Source organism: Esox lucius, chromosome 8 (assembly GCF_011004845.1).
Source record: "Esox lucius isolate fEsoLuc1 chromosome 8, fEsoLuc1.pri, whole genome shotgun sequence".
Taxonomy (NCBI): Eukaryota; Metazoa; Chordata; class Actinopteri; order Esociformes; family Esocidae; genus Esox; species Esox lucius.
Genome location: NC_047576.1, coordinates 32113839 through 32134764, shown reverse-complemented (window position 1 = coordinate 32134764; position 20926 = coordinate 32113839). Strand labels below are relative to the sequence as shown.

At 40.5% G+C, this 20926-nt stretch overlaps 1 protein-coding gene across 2 annotated transcripts in view; it reads left to right on the top strand.

Moving 5' to 3' along the window:
• The first annotated feature begins 502 nt into the window (after positions 1-502).
• nek7 (NIMA-related kinase 7) overlaps positions 503-20926 on the top strand; it is an 84678-nt gene continuing 64254 nt past the window's right edge. For both annotated transcript variants that reach the window (XM_010901898.2, XM_013132715.2), the window contains exon 1: positions 503-770. The gene's annotated coding sequence lies outside the window, so the exon portion shown is untranslated. The remainder of the gene's footprint in view (positions 771-20926) is intronic.

The following is a 20926-nucleotide window of genomic DNA, read 5'->3' as shown; positions in this document are numbered from 1 at the left end:
ATGCCATAAACCTTCAAGATCCAGAACTGGACAGAATGGCAGCCATTTTGATTAGTACAGAGAGAAATTCAAACCAGAATAATTTTAATGATAGACATTTGAAGCACTTCCTGATTTTTCTTATGTAGAAAAATGTCCAACATTTTGCTATTTAATTATTGTAAACCTAAATTTAAAAACTATAAATACAGCCTAAATAGGTTTCATACCACTTTTCTGCATAATTCGACCTAATGTAAACATACCATTCATTATTGTTTTCTTTTGAGTGATAATATATTATACAAAATATGTAGGCCTATCAGTTACATTTATAACAGGTAGGAGAAGTCCCCTTATCATCAACAGTTTTCAGACATTTTCTAAAGTTAACTATATTTGAAGACTGTTATCTGACCCTAGCTAAAGATCACTTCTGAAAAGAAAAAATACAAAACGTTTATTTCCCGCGTGCTATGGTATTTGACAGCTCCCTTCCATTCTTTGACGTTTACCACGCCCCTTAGCTCCGGGAATCCTGGGTTGTTTACATTACTGCCACGGGTCAGGAATGGTATGGGCCGACAGACATCATATTCTTAACCCATGCTTATTCAACGTATTTTAATAAGAATTATTGTTTCAAGAGGTTTAAAGGACAGGAAACGTGCCGCGCAAAACTAGCTTACACAACTCTACTGGTTGGAACTTGGACTGGAAAAGTAAGCCTCAAACTTAGCGAAGACAACCGCCATCACCACTCGAAGATTTAGCGAAGCTCCCACTTCCTGGTAAGAATACATAACTTTGCTAGCTAGAAAGCTAACGACAGCTATTTTCCAGCTTCCATACAACTACACGTGGGAGTTAGCAGTCTATCAAACTCTTGTGAAGGTAACAACGGTATTGCATGGAAAGTTTGAGCCAACAAAAAGAGGAACAGTACTAGTAGTTTACTTTTCATCATGCCGTAGCTAGTAGCAAGTTAGCTAGCCCGCTAAGAATCCAGCTGTTTCTCTGTCTTTCGAGTTAGCGCGTTGCTAAGGTATTTTCTGTCAAACGTTAGCCAGCTATTTAATATAGGTTATGTTACACGAAGTGTATGCTAGGTACTGTTAATATGCTAGCGAAGTTAAAGTTTGTCAGTTAATTGTTCAGCGCAAGTCTTGCCAAATATTTTCGCTTTTCCAAATGTTTTTTAGTCTGCCATGGGTCCCTTAGGAATTTCATTTCTGTCTAGTCTGACGTCAGAATGGAAATACTGTGGTCGTTTTGTTACATAGAACAGTGACCATACATGTACCTGCTCATAAGCTTCCCGTGACGTAATGTCGTGCTGCCAGGTGTCTTCTTTAAGTTCTCTTTTGCAGCAGTTTAACAGTGAGGGATAATTTGGTTGGCGCCACATTCCAAACTATTTTTAATATGTCTGTGACATTTTATTCATATAACTTCTTAATTTATAGCACAAAACCTGTTACTATATTATTGTATAATCCCGATAAGACTCATCATGCTGAAAACTACATGATATTCATCAGACTTGTAAGGCAATACCAAGGTTTTTACTGTAAACATACGAATTTAATTTAATTTAGGCTAATTCACACGTGTGATGATAACGGAATGGTTGTGCAGTGTCCAGCTGGGCTAGTATACTGGCATCTCATTATTATTATTATTGTTCAGGTTGGATGCATAGCGTTCTCTCCAGGGTGGAAAAAAAACTACATAAAAGTGTGTCTCTGACCTTTTTGTGTTCACGTTCCTGTCTTTCTTAAATTACTGAAGTGAATGACATAACACTGTGACTATGAACACAATTATCCATAGCAAGGGCAGTGATGATCATAAATCATTAATAACATCAATTGTTTATGTAGTTTTCAATAAATTGTTTATGTAGTTTTCATGCTAACTAGCAATAGTATTTATCCAGAAAACAAAAGAGCCTAGATTACAAAAATGAGTATGTCATGTGGATAGGCTTACTGTTTTCAGTGTCTAAAGCTATGTAATAGCCCCTATGTTCTGGAGGATTAGTTGAAGCAAAATGGCTAGATATGCATGTGCCATTATCTTGGCTAGCTAGAAAGAATTGTGAATTACTTTGCTAGATAGCGAGTTCATCCTGAACAGCTGGATTTCATCACCTAATATACCTACAGTGGATATAAAGTCTACACACTCCTGTTAAAATACCAGTTTCTTGTGATGTAAAAGAATGAGACAAAGATAAATTATGTCAGAACCTTTTTCACCTTTTAATGTGACCTATAATGTGAACAATTCAATTGAAAACAAACTGAAATCTTTGAGGAGGAAAAATGAAACATGCAACCGGGTTATTGTGTGTTTTTTATAAGTGTGCACACCATTAAACTAATACTTTATTGAAGCGCTTTATGATTTTATTACAGCACTCAGTCTTTTTGGGTAGCAGTCTATTAGCATGGCACATTTTGATGTGGCAATATTTGTCCCCCCCTTCTTTGCAAAAGCGCTCCAAATCTGTCATATTGCGAGGACATCTCCTGTGCACAGCCCTCTTCAGATCACCTTACAGATGTTCAATTGGATTCAGGTCTGGGCTCTGGCAGGACCATTCCAAAACGTTATTTTCTTCTGGTGAAGCCATGATTTTGTGGATTTGGATGTGTGCTTTGGGTCATTGTCATGCTGAAAGGTGAACTTCCTCTTCATCTTCAGCTTTCTAACGGACGCCTGAAGGTTTTGTGCCAACATTGCCTGGTATTTGGAACTGTTCATAATTCCCTCCACTCTGACTAAGGCCCTGGTTCCAGCTGAAGAAAAACAGCCCCAAAGCATGATGCTACCACCACCATGCTTCACTGTGGGTATGGTGTTCTTTGGGTGATGTGCAGTGTTGTTTTTGTGCCAAACATACCCTTTGGAATTATGACCAAATCTTCAACCTTGGTTTCATCAGACCATAACACATTTTCCTACATGCTTTTGTGAGACTTGATGTTTGTTTTTGCAAACTTCACCCGGGCTTGGATGTTTTTCTTTGCAAGAAAAGGCTTCCGTCTTGCCACCCTACCCCATAGCCCATTCATATGAAGAATATGGGAGATTGTTGTCACATGTAGCACACAGCCAGTACTTGCCAGAAATTCCTGCAGTTCCTTTAGTGTTGCTGTAGGCCACTTGGAAGCCTCCCTGACCTGTTTTCTTCTTGTCTTTTCATCAATTTTGGAGAGTCGTCCAGTTCTTGGTAATGTCTCTGTTGTACCATATTTTCTCCACTTGATGAGGACTGTCTTCACTGTGTTCCATGGTATGTCTAATGCTTTGGAAATTATTTTGTACCATTCTCCTGACTGATATCTTTCAACAATGAGATCCCTCTGATGCTTTGGAAGCTCTCTGCGGACCATGGCTTTTGCTCTGAGATGCAACTAAGAAAATGTCAGGACAATCCTACTAGAACAGAGTCACTTGATGGCAGGTGTGTAATGACTTCTATTTAACATGAGTTTGAATGTGAATGGTTCATTCTGAACACAGCCACATCCCCAGTAATAAGAGGGTGTGCACACGTTATTATAAGGTTTTAAATGTTTCCCCCTTGAAGATTTCAGTTTGTTTTTCAATTTAATTGTTCACATTATAGGTCCCATTAAAAGTGGAAAAAGTTCTGACATGATTTATCTTTGTCTCATTCTTTTACATCACAAATATCTGGCATTTTAACAAGGGTGTGTAGACTTTTTATATCCACTGTTAATCCTAATGCTCTCTTGACAAAGGTCCATTTTAAAATGTACTTTTTTTGTGGTTGGCCTATCTGTTTGCATTGATTTGCGTAAAGCTAAATCAACATGACAAGATTAAATCAATGTAAAAATATTTTAATATAATTTGCTTGGCAGTGTATAATTATTCTCCATTGGTATTTCCCAGAGATAAGTATTTTTTTTTTTTAGCTAACTATTATTTATTTAATTGCCATTAATATGAAATGCTTATATGCCAACTAAAAGATGAAGACCGCACTTGTTAGCTCAAAATCCATAGCTATTTCACCTGTGTATTGTTTTATGTCCTGCTGGTTCATTAAAAAGAGGAGTTAGATGTTTGGTTGCTTAAAAGGCAAATCAATAATTAATTATAATGGTCCATTTTATTGTTCACTGCTAAAGGTACTTACATGTCCTTGTGGTCTGGGGGCAGTTTTTTTTTCTTCATTTCATTATATTGAAAGCAATAAGAAATATGTTGCCATAAGAACTGTTTTTCATACTGTAGCTATATGAAAATAATGCTTTGTATTTGCTAGTGTCAGTCCTGCAACTTTGAGTCACCATTAACTTTCTAAATGCATTGCGCTGGACCTGCTTTGTGCAATGTTGTTCAACGATTTGTTCATTTTAGAGTCATGTAAAGAAGTACGTACACCTCGTGGAAAATAATCTTTTTACATATTTGGATAAATGGATATTTTAGGACAATCCTCCTTAATTCATGAAGGTAACCCAATTTAACAAAAAAGCTTAGAAACCATTTATGCAATTACAATAAACGGAAATTCATTTTCTCAGTACAAAAATGTTTAGGACACACCTATCTTTACCGTCAAATAAAATGGCAAGAATTTGAATCAGGTGCACCTAGACAGGTCTAATTTATTAGAAAATAATAAGCCGTTCACTTGGTCATATCCGGCTTTCCATAGAGATTAGATAATTGGTCTCATTTGATCTCAACCATATAACCGTATGTGGTAACACATGCTAAGATCAAAATACCTTTTTAAGGCCCTCAGAAGAAAGATTATTGATACCCTATACCCTTGAGTCTGAGTGGGGTTGCAAAGCCATTTCCAAGCAATTCAGAGTACATAATTCCACTGTCTGGTGGATCATCTACAGATGTAGAAAATTCCAGGCCGCTGGATATCTACATAGGACAGGTCATCCTACCAAATTTAGCCCAAAAGCTGACTGAAAGATTTTTATAGTAGTCTCTAAGAACCCCAGGGTAACATCAGGGAATCTACAGGTCTCTTGCTACAATCAATATCTCAGTGCATGAGTCAACTTTTAGAGACTGCACAAACTACATAGTCTGGAAGGAAGGAGTATCTGCTCTCAAATTTTTTTATCAATACATGACTAACTTTTACCAAAAGACACCTAGGTAAAGACCTACTGGAAAACACTACCGGAACAACGTGCCCCCGACAAATGAGTCACAAGTGGCGTTGTTTGGCCGTTTGGCCTTTGTGCCAGATTCTTGAGATGATTGGAGGCCATTTGTCAAAAAGCTGAACTGAACATGGATCTTGTAGCAGGACATTGATCCAGAACAGGATGGGTGTATTGATCCAGAACTTTCCTGGGGATGGGTGTATTTTTTTCACATTGCTGTAGTTGATGGTGTGATATTGTACACTGGTTGGAATCATTCCTTACTGATTAGGCCTAAAACATATCCTTCTAACTGGGCCACTCAAAATGACATATGCTTTGTCTAGATCGAAGTTGCAGTTGACCAGTTTAGCTAGGCCTATATCCCCACTGTCGGAACACCATATCGTGTTAGACTGGATTGAAAATGATGAGCTCACCTTACAGCTCATGCTGCCATTGTTTTCACAGCCCAGTGGCTCCCAGCTCTATTCCATGATTAGGCCAGAACAAAACGCAAACACAGATGATTCAGGAGTGATTGAATGCTATCACATCATCCCATTTACCTAATTACTATTCATCCTCCTGTTGCCACTTCTCTTGTCAGAGACCATAAACATCACTCTCACTCAGCCAGCATCAGCCAGGTGATGGAGATCAACTAACTGCCTTGTTATCTGAGGTACAGTATCAAGGATCCTGTCAGAAACCTGATATATGATCAGTCAATGTTAACCAAAAGATGCCTGCATCAAACATACGTGAATGGGTTGTAGCGTAAACGGGTTGTAGCATTTAGGGAGGGCCGCCTGCCAGTAACCTTGTTTTTGATTGCTGATGAGATGTGAATTGTTTTTGACATGCATAGGCCTATTTCCTCTCTTCTCATGTTCGGCATCATAACAGTTTCTTTCATTGGAGTTATGCTCTTAGATGTCTTCAGTCATCCTTTAAATCTGTGATATTGAAATGTTTGATTGAAAAATGTTTTGAAATGGCTACACTACAGTCACCTTTGTGGAGAAATCCGGGAATCACTGACTGCTTCACCTCTATTGTGAAAGTTCTTTGGTTATTCAGCGCTTAGGAATTTACCAAATATTTCAGTCCTGTGACAGTTTCCTTTGGTAGTAGAGCAGCCAAGCTCCAGTATCGTGTTCAAGATGGCATGAGACGTTTGTCATCTGACCACTTTTACAGTCCTTGTGCCCCTAGGGATTTTACAAAGAACAAAAAATGTTGTCGTGTTTTTTCTATCTCAAAGCACGTTTGACTAAGGAAGCCTCCTGAGGCAGTTTTTCGAGCTACATTAAATTCTGCCTTTTGAATGATGTCAAAGCATTTCCTCTACATAGGCTGCCATACTGAGGCTTATCTAGAATGTTTATGTTGCTTCCCTAAATAGTATGTTATCTTAAAGGGGAAATTAATCAATTTTTATGTGGCTTTATGTTCATGTAGCCTCACTTTTTGTGCCTCTAGTGATCACCTGAACATCTTACATATACAGTACCAGTCAAAGGTTAGGAAGCATTTCATTCAAGGGTGTTTCTGTAGTTTTACAATTTTCCACATTGTAGAATAATGAAGACATCAGTAGCCACCCTCTGCCTTGATGACCGCCTTGCACAGTCTTTGCATTCTTTCAACCAGCTTCATGAGGTAGTCACTTGGAAAACATTTCAGTTAACAGCATTTCCTGTTGATATCTTTTGAGACAATTAATTGTGTTGTGACAAGGTAGGTTTGGTATAACGAGGACCAACCTTTGTCTATACCAGTGTTTTTCAACCCTGCTCCTGGGCAGCCCCCCTCCCATGCATGTTTTAGATTTCTACCTGCTCTGTCAAAACATACGGGGCTGGGTGGCGTCCAGTGGCAGGGTTAAGAAACGCAGGTCTATATTGTAGTAGCCCATATTATGGCAAGAAGAGCTCAAATGAGCAAAGAAACATAAATGGAAAATTTGAAAAATTCTGAATGGTTCTTCAAGTGCAGGCACGGAAACCATCAAACCCTGAAACGGGCTGTCATTGTGACCGCCACAGGAAAGGAAGAACCAGAGTTACCTCTGCTGCAGAAGATACGTTCTTTAGAGCCTCAGAAATTGACAATTTACTGCACCTCACGATTGCAGCCTAAATAATTACTAAGTAACGGGCACATGTCAACATCAACTATTCCTCTGCTATCATAGGAATAACCTCTGTAAATGTAACAATCTGCTGATGACGGATAATGCAAGTTCTTATGCTGCTGTTTAGACCGATGTAGGATATTATCTCACAAAAGGACTGACGAGTTTATCCAAGTCCTGGAGTGTGAGGATTGGAGATACCAGGGTGGTTCTGGGAATTAGTTCTGGGAACTGTAATTCATTGCAGATGAATACTAAATAGCCAGGTAAGACATCGATGCAGAGATTATCTCGCGAAGAGACTGACTGGTTCATCCTAGCGCTGGAGGTCAAGGATTGAGATACCGGGGTGGAGAATCCCACTGGAGTGTGGTTACAGAATTGTTACAATCAGACAGTTTTCCATGCTTCTACGTATGAATTGTGCTATATAAATAAACTTGCTTGCTTAGGTTGAGACTGCATGAATCAGGCCTGTGTAATCGAATTGCTGCAAATATACCATTACTGAAGGAATAAGAAGACACTTGCTTGGGCCAAGAAACTGAGATTAGACCTCTGGAAATCTGTCCTTCGGTCTAATAGTTCCAACTTTGAGATTTTTGGTTCCAATCGTTATTTATTTGTGAGAGACAGTGGGTGAACATGATTACCACAGTGAAGAATGAAGGAGGAGGTGTAATGGCATGGGGGTGCTTTATGGGTGACACTGTTTTAGTCAGAATTCAAGGCACACTCAACCAGCATGGCCGCCACAGCATTCTGCAGCGATACACCATCCCATCTTGTTTGCACTAGTGGGCCGATTATTTGTTTTTCAATTGACAATGACCCAAAACACATCTCTAGGCTGTGTGAGGGCTATTTGACCAAGAAGGAGAGTTATTGTGCCAATCAGATGACCTGGGTTCCACAATCACTTGACTTCAACCCCATTGTGATGGGTGGTGATGAGTTGAACCGCAGAGTAAAGGAAACGCAGCCAACAAGTGCTCAGCATATGTGGGAACTCCTTCAAAGGAAACGCTTTCCAGGTGACCACCTCATAAATCTCATTAACATAATGTGAAGTGTGCAAAGTTGTCATCAAGGCGAAAGGTGGCTACTTTGATGTATCTAAAATAAAAATGTATTTTGATTGATTTAATGTTTTATTTTTTTATTCACCGCTATATCCTTGAATGATTTGGTGTGTCCAACATTTTGACTGGTACTGTGTATGTGTGTATGTATAGGTGTTCTGATGTAACATGAGTTGGTTGAAAATGTTTTTGAGCTCAGCTCTTCAAGATGTCTTTTCATATGAGTACAAATGAATAGTAGTTGATAGGGGTAGATCTGTTTCTAAATCTGTCATTCTGTCCGTGAGCAAATCCGTTTACCCTACAGGTCTTTGCTGTAAATGAGAATATCTTGTCTGTCATACTTACCTGGTAAAATAAGAGTAAAATAAATGGCAAGTAATTACTCAACCTATTGTGAAATGTCACAACCAATTTCTCAGAAATAAAATATCATAACAAAATATTAAAATAAAACAAAAAATAGTTTGCCGAATGGACTACAAGCACATTAAGAGTGAAGGCAACGGTGATTCGAGCCCCGCTTCAGCTGACTGTCTGTGCCCTTCCTTCCTCTGTATACCTGTCTCCATAGCTTTTCCTTTGTCCTGTCAAAAATAAATAAATATCCCTGCAAATATTATTTTTTTAAATCTGGTGACCTTTCCTTTTAATTAATTGATCAACCATAGTTTGTACCAAAATCGGCTTCTCCCAAACTGCTTGACGGTCATACCTTGATATTTGGTGTGGTGCTAAGATTATGCTGTTTTTATCTCTTCAAACAACTAAGCTTTCAATAATTCTCCTATCTGAGAAACTATCGTCTCCTTTTCTTTCTTATGAGGGTCACTGATGTTCACAGATTCAAATATCCTTCTAGGATGCCTCCCGGCTCCTGGTTTGATATGAAAGTGCAAAATTTTCTAAAACATTGATCCTTTTTTCATCAAGGTCTTCTGTGCTCTGAGGGAAGACCGACTACAAAGATGTGCAAACAGTAAACTATTGCCCTACGACCCTGTATGATGTCAGTGTAGCGGTAGAAGGATCTTGGGTTAGGCTGAGCTATGACCACACAATATCAGCACTTTAAATGACTCTGAAGGTTCTTGCACAACGTCACACTTTTATTCCACATTTTTCAGATAAAGGCTTTAGTATACTTCTATTAATGTCTTACAATATTTATAAGTAAATGTAATAAAAAGCAAATTTAATCTGTTATACATTGTAATTATCACTCTAATATTAGCCTTATAAGGGTAGGAAGTTAATTTACACATTTGGCTATTTCAGCTAAGTAAGACAATAATATATATTTTAGTCAAGTAGCAGACCCTTATTCGGAACGACTTACAATAGCAAAAACTGCCTCGCTCAGGGACAGAAGAACAGATTCTTCTTTGTGCTGGCTTGGAGATTCGACTCAGCAACCTGTAACTGTAGCAAGACGTCCAACTCAATTCTTCTGCAATTCACACTAACGACTTGGATAGATTCTAAAATAGTTATATAACTGCTATCTAAAGTTGTTTTGAATAGATTATTGTGCTAGATGAGGCAAAAACACCTAAAACTAAGAAAATACCTTAAAAAGACCTTAAGATTTATTTTTGATATCCTGTTAATCGGTAATCAAAATATTTGTTAGTTACGACTGAAATGTAGAATAAATGTTCTTCCTTAAATTGGCCAATATCATCAAGTGTGTGCATTGCTTAGTACAATGCAATACATTTCTCATCATCAGCTACTCCGAACTATACCGATTCTCACCTACTTGACCATTTCAGCACAGGTAAGCCAGGTAAGACAAGTCCCCACCCCCCCACACTTTTGCCCTGAAAAAGTCCTAGGGGTTTTTTGCAGTCTTAACACTGTCTTGCTGTCAGGTTTTGTACCATACAATAATTTGAGGCATTGGTTTGGGTCTGAGCAGAAAATATGTTTCTGTACAGTTCAGAATTAATCTTACTGCTTTCATCAGCAGCTACATTATAAATGAAGACAAGTGAGCCAGTTCCAGGGGGTGCCATACATGCCCACAACACCCCCTCCAATTGATTTCACGAATACATAACAGATACCTTCCCCTGATTGGGTAAAATAAACTATTTTGCCTAGCAACAGCCTTCCATTGGTCGATTCAGCATTGGAGGCTGTCACCCAACAGCCCATCCATTGGTCAGGTGCACAAGGGTTTGGTTGCATTTGGAAAGGATGATGACAACCAGGAAGTGCCTCACGTAAACAAAACGCATATGAATCATTTCAGCGGAATCTCAGGAAAACAGCAATGTAAACCGGCTCTTGCTAGTAAAGTATGATTTAGCTCGACAGTCATTAAGTTTGATCAGTTGTCCGACGGGTAGAGCCTGTAGACCTGGCCAAAAGGTATTTTAGCCTTAGTACAGTGTAGAAATAGGTCAGAGCATGTATGCATTTAGTTATAACCTTTAGCATTTCTAAGTGGTTTGGCCCATAAGAGTTTTGTGTACTTTTATAAGTATATCATTTTATTTTATTGCAACACGTATGTTTGCCAGTGCAGTGCCTATGGTCTATAGACAGACCTAGCTCATTCTGTTTATGTTGTTGGGCCGCTTTACACGAGTGGCCCAGCCCTGACGCGGTTTGTCTTTGGAGCTGCAGCTAAAGCCGCATTGGCACATTGTGAACTGTGCTGGAAAAGATCGCTGAAAAGCACTAAGTGTCTGCATTGGATATTGTGTAGTCCCCCCTTTCCTTTTACATCTCTTTTGATTATCCCTACACACAAACTACAAGTCCCCCAGGATACACATTCACTTCATGGTATAATTACAAGATGCTATGTGCTGCTGTACACAGTGCAGCAGTGACAGCGACAGTATGCATTTGTCAGCCCGAGATGATACAAAAGCTGAATGAGTTTGCACTCTGCATCGCAAAAGGAGAAGGAAAAATAGTGCAGTGTATCATTCCGAACAGGACTGTTGACAGTGTGGTGCTATGGGCGTTTGTTCCGACCTCACTGAAAATGAGTTTTAATGCTTCGCAGGATTTATAGCAGAACGCGTGTGTGTGTGTGTGTGTGTGTGTGTGTGTGTGTGTGTGTGTGTGTGTGTGTGTGTGTGTGTGTGTGTGTGTGTGTGTGTGTGTGTGTGTGTGTGTGTGTGTGTGTGTGTGTGTGTGTGTGTGTGTGTGTGTGTGTGTGTGTGTGTGGATATTTCACTTCCTTCTGCCACTCTCAGCCACAGAGGTGCTCCTCCTGCAGATGTGGGGTCCGGTGTAGCTCAGTTGGCAGGAACATAGCACTTTTAACACCAAGGCTGTGGGTTCAGTTCCCATGTGGGGCCATTATGAAAAAGTAGGAAAATGTATTCACACTCACTGCAATAAGTAGGTCTCGATATAGGCGTCTGCTAAATCACTTCAAAGTTAGCACAGTAAAATCCGAACCCTTTCACGCACGTAAAGCACTGAGCTAGATGAAAATGTCGAAAAACACATTTTGACCCACATGCTCGCATCATATCAGAAGAAACATTCTGTATCAATGTTAGGATAGGCGTTTATTAAATATTCTTCTTGGGAATAGTATCTTTTATTTTGTTATTTTGTTTTGTGGGAGATGAGAAGCTCAGGCAACAGTGTCCTGCCCTGCAGTGGGCTAGGAGCTGGCTGGGAGCAGCAGGATGTAGCAGGCAGGGAGGGAGGCTGGGCGATAGAAGCAGCCATGAGGCTGAGGAGACTGGGGCTGGCTCTGGCTCCTTCAGAAGTCCTGCCAAGCTGCGGCCGGGAGACTGGGGACCTCTGCCATTGGTCGTGGGGCAACGAATAAAAATATTTTACAGATGTCTGAAGCCAGGCCCGGGAGCCAGTGGGGTATTTAGCTGTTCTCGAAGGTCTCTTGGTGTGTGTGTGCGCGCGCTTCTATGTGTGTGTTTCTATGTTTGGTGTATTTCGATGGGGGAGGGGAGTGGGGCTGCAGCAAATAGAAGTAGCCATTGGTCAGTGCTCAGGAGCTGTTGGAGAGCTTGTGGTGTTGAGGTACTGTTCCTTGGAGAAGAGCCTGGCTATGTCCTTGTATGTGCTGTCTGAGCTGGGGGTGAGGTAGATTGAGAGATGGGAATAAGGACAGTGCAGGGGAGTTAGTGTTGTTGGGTTGGATTCTAGTAGTTCATACCACCATTCTTTATTAACAACGCTGGGCTAACAGCCAGGTCCTGGTTGACAGTTTAACTGTGAATTTTTAACTGAAGTGTTAGCTAGCCTCACGCAGTCCAGGACACCATGCTGTAAACTGAGGCCAGCCTCAGCCCAGCCTTACGAAAGCCTGTCTAGCCTGGCCCTCTGAACCCTCCTAAAACACACTGCTTTGCTCTGCAAACACAGCCCAACGCTGCGCAGCTTAGCCTGCATCTTGAAGTTATCGTCTAGTGAGAACAAGGCAGATGGCATGGACCGTTGGTGTCGCGGCACAGAATGCATCCCCTGATGAAAAGACGTCCGTGTCTTTGAACGGGAAGTCTGGCGCGTCAACGTTGTTCCGTCTCTCCGGCGTGGCTCCGGGTCAGACTGTTGCCACGGAACTCCTGGAATTTACTCATTTTAAGCTTTTTCATGTTAAAATTGTCAGAAATAAAGAAGGCAGGAAGCCTTATTAATATTAATGTACTAAAGTGGGAAGATGGGACAGAGAAATGGAGGGAGGGACTGCCTTTTTTGTTGCAATCAGGACTTCATGGGCTGGCACCTTCCCTTATGTGGAAAAAGCCTAATCTTTTTTTTTTCTTTGTCTCCCTCTCTTTCTTTGTTTGTTTATCTTTGTTTATTTTTCCCTTTTTCTTTCTTGTTCTCTCTTCCTCTTTCTCTCTTTGCTTTCTCGTGTAGCCTAGGTGTGGTGAAATACTAAAATAACGTGACTTCTGGTACCCTATGCTAACTGTTCATTTATTATGTGTGATCAAGGTTTTTCTCTACATATCCGAAGGGCAGAAAATGCAAGGCTATAATGGGAGCCCATAGATTAGCATAATTTGTGGACAATTCATTACTGCAAGTATTTTTCTGTGGCATGGGAAATTCTTAAGTGAAAGATCAATAAATTAATTGTTTTTAAATACTTATGATGCAGTTAGGTCAAATGGTATTGAGTATCTCTAACCTCTTCAGTTCAACCATGACCAGAACTACTTCTCTGGTACAAAAGACAGTTCCTCAGTGTCTTAAAAGATTCAGGCAGATGAGGCTTTTTAAGGTTCCACAGTGCATCTCTGATACATAGACAGAGGCTGAGAGAGGCAGCCTGATTCTCTGATTGTCAACTCTACCACTCGCTCACTCTCTCACAGTCTCTCAAAGGGGGCATATTGCCAGAGAGAGAGAACCTCTTGTGGGTGGGTGTGCAAGCTTGTGTTCTGTGAATCTCTGGTTGTGCGTGCAAGTGTGTGTGTTTGTTCTCAGAGGACAGTTGACAACATGCTCTATTTAGTGTTGTCATACCTCAGGCATTAGATTTGACTACCTCAGGTTAGGTTCACTTACACTGAATTCTTTAGAATTTCTTGTTAAAAACGTTTAAAGGTTCACACCCCCGGTTCTTGTCTTTCTCCTATTCTCTTATCACTGTCAGATGAACATTGTATGGCCCCTCCCCGTAGCCTGCTTAAGCTGCTGCTCTACTTCTCATATGTGCGGCAACAGATAATTAAAGATTTTCTGTGCCTTAAGTGGATAACTAAATAAAAAGTTGTGCCTATAATTTTGGGCTTGGATGTATAATATGTTGTTTATGCTTAATCTATGATTAGGATCCCGATCATAAATCAATTAGCCATGCTTTCAAACTTGAAATTTTAAGTGGTTTTGTTGACATCCGGCTCATCTCAGCAGATACATGACACGGTATGCAATTTTCTGGGACCCGATTTTACTCGACAGCACCACTTTTACAAGCAGTGGCCAAAAATGCCAGAATATTTATTTTAGTGCCGGCAACATTTTTTACTTCTTCCTACTAATTATACAGCATTGTTGTTAAATATTTAAAATTTTTTAATAATGATAGGATGCTTTAATGGTGGTTTTGAGACGATAACTATACATTTTAAGGCAGGATTTGCTGACGTGGAATGTAAACATCTCTCCAGCAAATTAAGCGTTAATAAAGTTAATGGTGCTGTTGCATAAAAACTATTATTGCCAGTACCATGCTTCGGACAGGACAGCTTCCACTCAAGTTGTTCACTAACTATGGGTGGTTCTGAGGCACAAAAAAACACCTTATTGGCAACAAAAAAATCACCTTGTTAAGCATTTTTAATGTATGACAACCCAAGTAATAAAGCTTTGAAAGTGTGAACTTGTAACCCAGCTTGAGGAAAATAGTCTTTCAGTGTTTTTTAAGATGTTTTAATGTTCACACACTAAATTTTCCCCCCCATGCCCATTAAGAATCGTTCACACCCTCTTAAGTCTTTGTCCTAAATTTCTTTTAACACTAGGCCATGTGCTTAACAGAGGGGTATGGTAGTCTAGCAAACAACCATAGATTTGAAGAAATGGTCTTCTTTTGAACAGAAAGTAATTGGCAGAACAGGAACTTGAAAGAAATGCACTTTTTAATAATGTCATTTCCAAAGGATTTCAATTTACAATGATGTTTTCCGCCAGCTTAAGCTGCTAGAGAGTTCTGAGCTGGAATTAGGGGAAATGCAGCCACTTCAACAGTGCCTTATAATTTTCCTCTCTCCATATAGTACATGTGGGGTACATTAGGTACCCTATATAACATTTATTTGGCTATACAAAGCTGAGTAGTAATAGTTGGTAAATTGCCATGTTCTTCTTCCACCTCTGTTTCTCCTAACAACTAGGCATGGTAAAAATTTTGCCCATAGGAATGTGCATTTAACAATAAGACAAAATGTTTTACAGTGCCGTTAAAATGTATTTGCCTCTGTTTGATTTTTATTTACTAGATTAAAGGAAACCTGAGTGAACAAACAATACAAAATGATATTGATATTTATTAAAGTCCCTGTAATTCCTATCTTCAGTTTGTTGTAGACTTGTGTGTTTTGGATCAATGTTTTGCTCTATGACGGCGTTTCAGCTTCAGCTCACAAAAGATTGGCCTGACATTTTTGTGTAGAGTTCTAAAAACACATATCCATTACTTAGGCTATGTGCACAATTTATTTGTAATTTTTGTATACTTAAAATTTAAACAGGCAAGGATTTTTTTTACAGTATTTTCTTGTACATAATACATGATGAACATAAGTAGGGATGATAAAGTTAAACACATACAGTAAGGTTCCAAAATAATTGGACACTGAAACAAGTTTTATTATTTTGTCTGTTTACCAAAATATACTGAAGTTACAGTGCATGAATATGGGTTTAAAGTGCAGTCTTTCAGCTTTCATTTGAGGGTATTGAGATCCAAATTGGAGGAAGGATTTAGGAATTACAGCTCTTTAATGTGTACCCCCCTCTTTTTTAATGGACCGAAAGTAATTGGACAATTGACTCAAAAGCTGTTTCATCATTATTTCTTCATCAATTAAGCAGGTCTGGAGTTGATTCCAGGTGTGGCATTTGCATTTGGATGCTGTTGCGGTGAACCCAAGACATGCAGTCAAAGGAGCTCTCAATGCAAGTGAAACAGGCCATTCTTAGGCTGCAAAAATCCATCAGATAGATGGCAGGAACATTAGGAGTGGCCAAATCAACAATTTGGTACATTCTGAGAAAAAAGAAAGCACTGGTGAGCTCTGCAACACACAAAGGCCTGGATGTCCACATAAGACAACAGTGGTGGATGACCATAGGATCCTTTCCATGGTAAAGAAAAACCCCTTCACAACATCCAGCCAAGTGAAGAACATTCCAGGAGGTAGGCATATCAGTTTCCAAGTCTACCAAAAAAAGAAGACTTCACGAGAGCAAATACAGAGGGTTCACCACAAGGTGCAAACTATTCATAAGCCTCAAGAATAGAAAAGCCAGATTAGACTGCCAAAAAACATATATTTTTTTTGCTCATGACCCGAAGCATACCACATCATCTGTAAAACATGGTGGAGGCAGTGTGATGGCATGGCCATGTATGGCTTCCAATGGCACTGGGTCACAACGAAGTGGAATATTCTGTAATGTCAGTCACCTCATCTAAACACAATCGAGCATGCATTTCACTTGCCGAATGCAAAACGTAAGGCAGAAAGACCCACGAACAAACAACAACTGAAGACCGCTGCAGTAAAGGCATTGCAAAGCATTACAAAGGAGGAAACCCAACATTTGTTGATGTCCATGCGTTTCAGTGTTCAAGCAGTCATTGCCTGCAAAGGATTCTGCAAAGTAAATGAACATTTTATTTATGATTGTGTTAGTTTGTCCAATTACTTTTGAGTAATGTAAAATCAGCAGACTGTAATGTAAAATCAGGTTACTTTATGAAAAGGGTTGCAATTCATAGATGTTTCATACAATAATTTGTTCAACGTGTTGTGTTAAAGCTGAAAGTCTGCACTTCATTTGCATCTCGGTTGTTTCATTTCAAATCCATTGTGGTGGCGTACAGAGCCAAAATTATGAAAATTGTGTCAGTGTCCAAATATTTGTACTAAAGCATCAATTAAAAACAATAAAAACAGTGAATATCTAAATGTAGCAGCAACAGACATTGCAATTGCAAACTGACAGATTTTTCTTCAAGTGAAATTTCATTTAGTTTTCTTAATTCAAGGGGCCTGTGGTACAGTATTCAGGCCAGAGCAAATTTTTCTGCTTCTTAGTGCAAAAAGGTGGTTTTGCCAAGAAGCCCAATGTCGAAAATAATATCTTGAATTTCAGAATTTTACTTGTTCTTTTAGCTGCTGTCTGATATTTTAATTTTCATAATACTGGAAAAAGCATGAGCTGTTTTGGGTGGGATGAGTTTTTGGACTGCTCCACTTCAAGAACAAGGACAAATTGTAGGGGTAGAATCCATTTTAAGCATTGCAATTCAATAACGTTTAGAATCCTCCTCATATTTGTTTAAATTCATGCAAAACACCCACGCCTAAGGAATCCATGACAATTTTTTTCCCCTATTTCTGTTTCCATTTTAGAGGCTTAGACAGACTATTCCAGGCGGCCAGCAACAGTGTTGAGAAGTTCTCTTACATGATATTCTTTGGGTGCTTGAGTGTACTGTTCCGTCACTGGTCGTTATGGAAACACATACACAGACAGTCCGGGCCTGGTAATCCCCGACATTAGCCCAACATGAACGTTCTGCCTCACGTTTGCGTTCAACTATATAAGTAGACATGCCTGGGAACCACTCTTCTCACGTTACTAATGGTTCTGACATCTTGCTCTTGTCGTTTTGCTTCATCCACTCTGGAACACTGATGCAGGATAAATGCTTCTAACTCTCAGGGGGACAAAAAATGCTGCACAGAGGGAACATAGGATATAAACAATATTTTGGGGAAGGGAAAAATGACCCCAAACGCAAAAGGTTGAGTTTTTCAATGATGATGTGAATTAGAAAATCTGCTAACACACACGCACATCATATTCTGATTGCCAGAGAGTAATGGAATGAGTTGTCATTCTATTCCTTGCCTGTGGACACATGTACCGTAAAAATAATGACATACACACAGAGAGGGGAAAGGAGAAAGACGGTAGGGAGAGCTTGATAAAGCGTGCTCCCGTCGGATCTGTAGGCTTGTGTTAGCATGATCGCTAGGCGGCTGTACGGCAAGCCCTTAAGCCAAGTCTAACACAGGGACCTAGCCTAGCCCACAAGCATAGCCATGTGCTACAAAATGTCACATTGCATCCTGCTCCCAAAGGTGATAAAGCTAATTTTGGTAAGGTCTGTGACATGGCCAACAAACAAAACTCTGGCCCCTCTTGTTAGCCCTGGAGCAGTGTGTTTTCATTTGCGAGGGAGCAGTGTGAAGCAGTGTGTTGGGAGAGTTTAAAGTAAGCTGATGCCCAAACATAGCCTCGGCTATCACTTCCTCAGCTATGGCCTGGGACAGGACATCCAATCCTAAAACTTGAGATGGGAGCTTGTACAGTAGTTAGAAAAACGCTGGGTAGCCATTGTTCCTTCAAGACCTGGTCATATTATTGTAGGACAACTGTAGAATTCTAAATATATTTTGCAATCCACACCAGCATCTGGTGCCATTCAATGGAAGTATCATGGAAGAGTGTTTGGTTGTGGTTACATTCTATGGAACGTGTAATTGTCAGGTTCACAAAATGTTAGCCTTAGGATTGGATTTGTCTTAACATTGGATTCGACTTGCATTAAGTCTACATAAATGCAGATGGGCAGTTTTCTTGTGTAATTCAGGGAGGTAGAGAAAATTAGCTTCTGTTTATCGACTCTCTTATTGGATTGGTGATATGCTTGGTTCATTGAACCAAAACTGAGAAAGATCCTGTTGACAGGCATTCATTACTGGGCTGGGATCAGATACGTCTAGCTAGCTGTCGTCCTTTTATGATTGTAATCAGTTTGTCTTTACACGCAAGTGGAATGCGTTTGTTTGTCAAGTGATCATTAGCATCCTCCTTGGCCGTCCGCCTTCAGACATCAAAGGGCGGCAGTCACGCGCAGCGCTAACGAAGCAGCGAGCCTCGTGCCTTCTGCTGTAAGCCACCTGCGGGAGTGACGGTCGCGTTACAAAAGGCCTCCCGCTACAAAATGAGTCTTCAGAGCTGCGCTGGAAAGTCACAATGGGCTGAGAGGTGGCCTGAGCCTTTACACATGTGCCAACTGGGCTGAGCAACAAGAGGAAAGGAAGAGAGGGGGAGGACACCTGCACGCACTCCAGGCCCCGTCTCTACGGCAGACATTTGTCCAGTATGTGGGTGGCGAGGTGGGGGTGGGCTGCTGAGAGGAGAGGGCGGTCAGAGAAGAGCATCGCAGTTTACACATGCTTAAATACGCAAACTGAGTCGAGAGGTGTGTGTTTGTGTGTTGTTACTGTGAGGATAAAGACACAGGGGATCTTATTGTTGTGAGTCTGGAGGGCTTTAGGCTTTAATGGACTGACTAGATCCTCATGGCGACTGGTCATTAGGGGCAGGTGGGCACTGCCCCACCTGTTGTCAACAGAAAGAACTGCATCAAAATAATGTTTATTTCTCAAAGATTACTTCCTATAATTATCTATGAATATAGCATCTTCCTAAATTGCATATCATTTATTTCATGTTCATTGATCCCTGCCTTGCTGCTTCAGACTGCATTCTGCCGATTCGAGTTCACAGTAGTAGGCCATAGGTAAGCGTGAATGTGGGGCTAGCCCCTCTCTCACAATGCAATGTACATTGTACGTGTGAAAATATGAATACGCATGCAGAATGTTAGTGTGATAAATGTAGATCACACAAATTTGATACCAAGTGGGGCTGACAGACGGTAGCCCCACTACAGCGTCATTTCACCGGTTTGAAACCCTTGGTTTTGGTCGAGGACAGGTTACAAAGATTTGAAACATCCTACTGAGAGGATTGCAAAACATGAGAGAAGCGGGAGTCATCTGGACAATGCTGTGAAATTGGGCTTACTTGGAAGGGTGAATGTCGCAGCCCAAGTTGTCAGTGCATACAGGCGCTCCATTGAGCAGCATAACAAACAGGTGAAGTAAACCGGTACGTTCTCATTCAGGTCATAACATGTATTAAACTGTGTGGAAAATGTGAAACCGCACTGCGGGGGCACAACAAGTCCGTGGACTCCCTGAATCCTGGAATATTCAGATGCATTTTCGAGACTGTGTGAGGGAGATTCGAGACTTCAGAGGCACTATGATGCTCTGCCCATCTTCAAAGGGACATCCAGCACTGTACAAAACAAACTGTTAGACTGTATTTATGAAGTGTACAGGGAGGAGATAGCCAAGCAAGTGGACGAGACATCATTTATTGCCATACAGGCAGATGAGATGATGTCTCCTGTAAATCGACAAATGGTGGTTGTGTTGTTATACATGTTGCCTGAAAATACAGTGACAGAGAGGTTTTTGGAGTTTGTGGAAGTCAACGATAAAACTGGACTCGGCCTCTCTAATATCATCAAGGGTGTGCTGGAAACACTGAAGCTTGGAGAAAATCTAATCGCTCAGACTTATGATGGTGCGGATGTAATGAGTGGAAACGTCCGAGGGGTATAGACGCTAATAAAAGAGACATAACCCACATGCCCAGTTTGTTCACTGCTATGCTCACAGGCTGAACCTGAACTTTCAGCAACTTTGTTCAGCAAGGATGAGCATCCTGAAGGTGTTTTTTTGCAGATTCAACTGCTTTTGCTACCTTTTTCTCTGGCCCTCCAAAACGTGTTGCGGCACTACCTTGAAAAGTGTAAAAACCTTCACTTGCAAAACCATGGGACAGCCGCGACTCAATGCATTGGCCATGTTGTCCATCGAAAGCCAGCTGATTCAAGAGCTACATGACTTCATACCCAAAGCCATCGAAAAGTTTTCCCAGAGGAAGAACCGCCGTGCCACCTTTCTCTTCAAGTGAGCCCTCAGTCTTGGTGAGTGAAAGCATATTTTATCATCCTGCCTTTGGGGTGC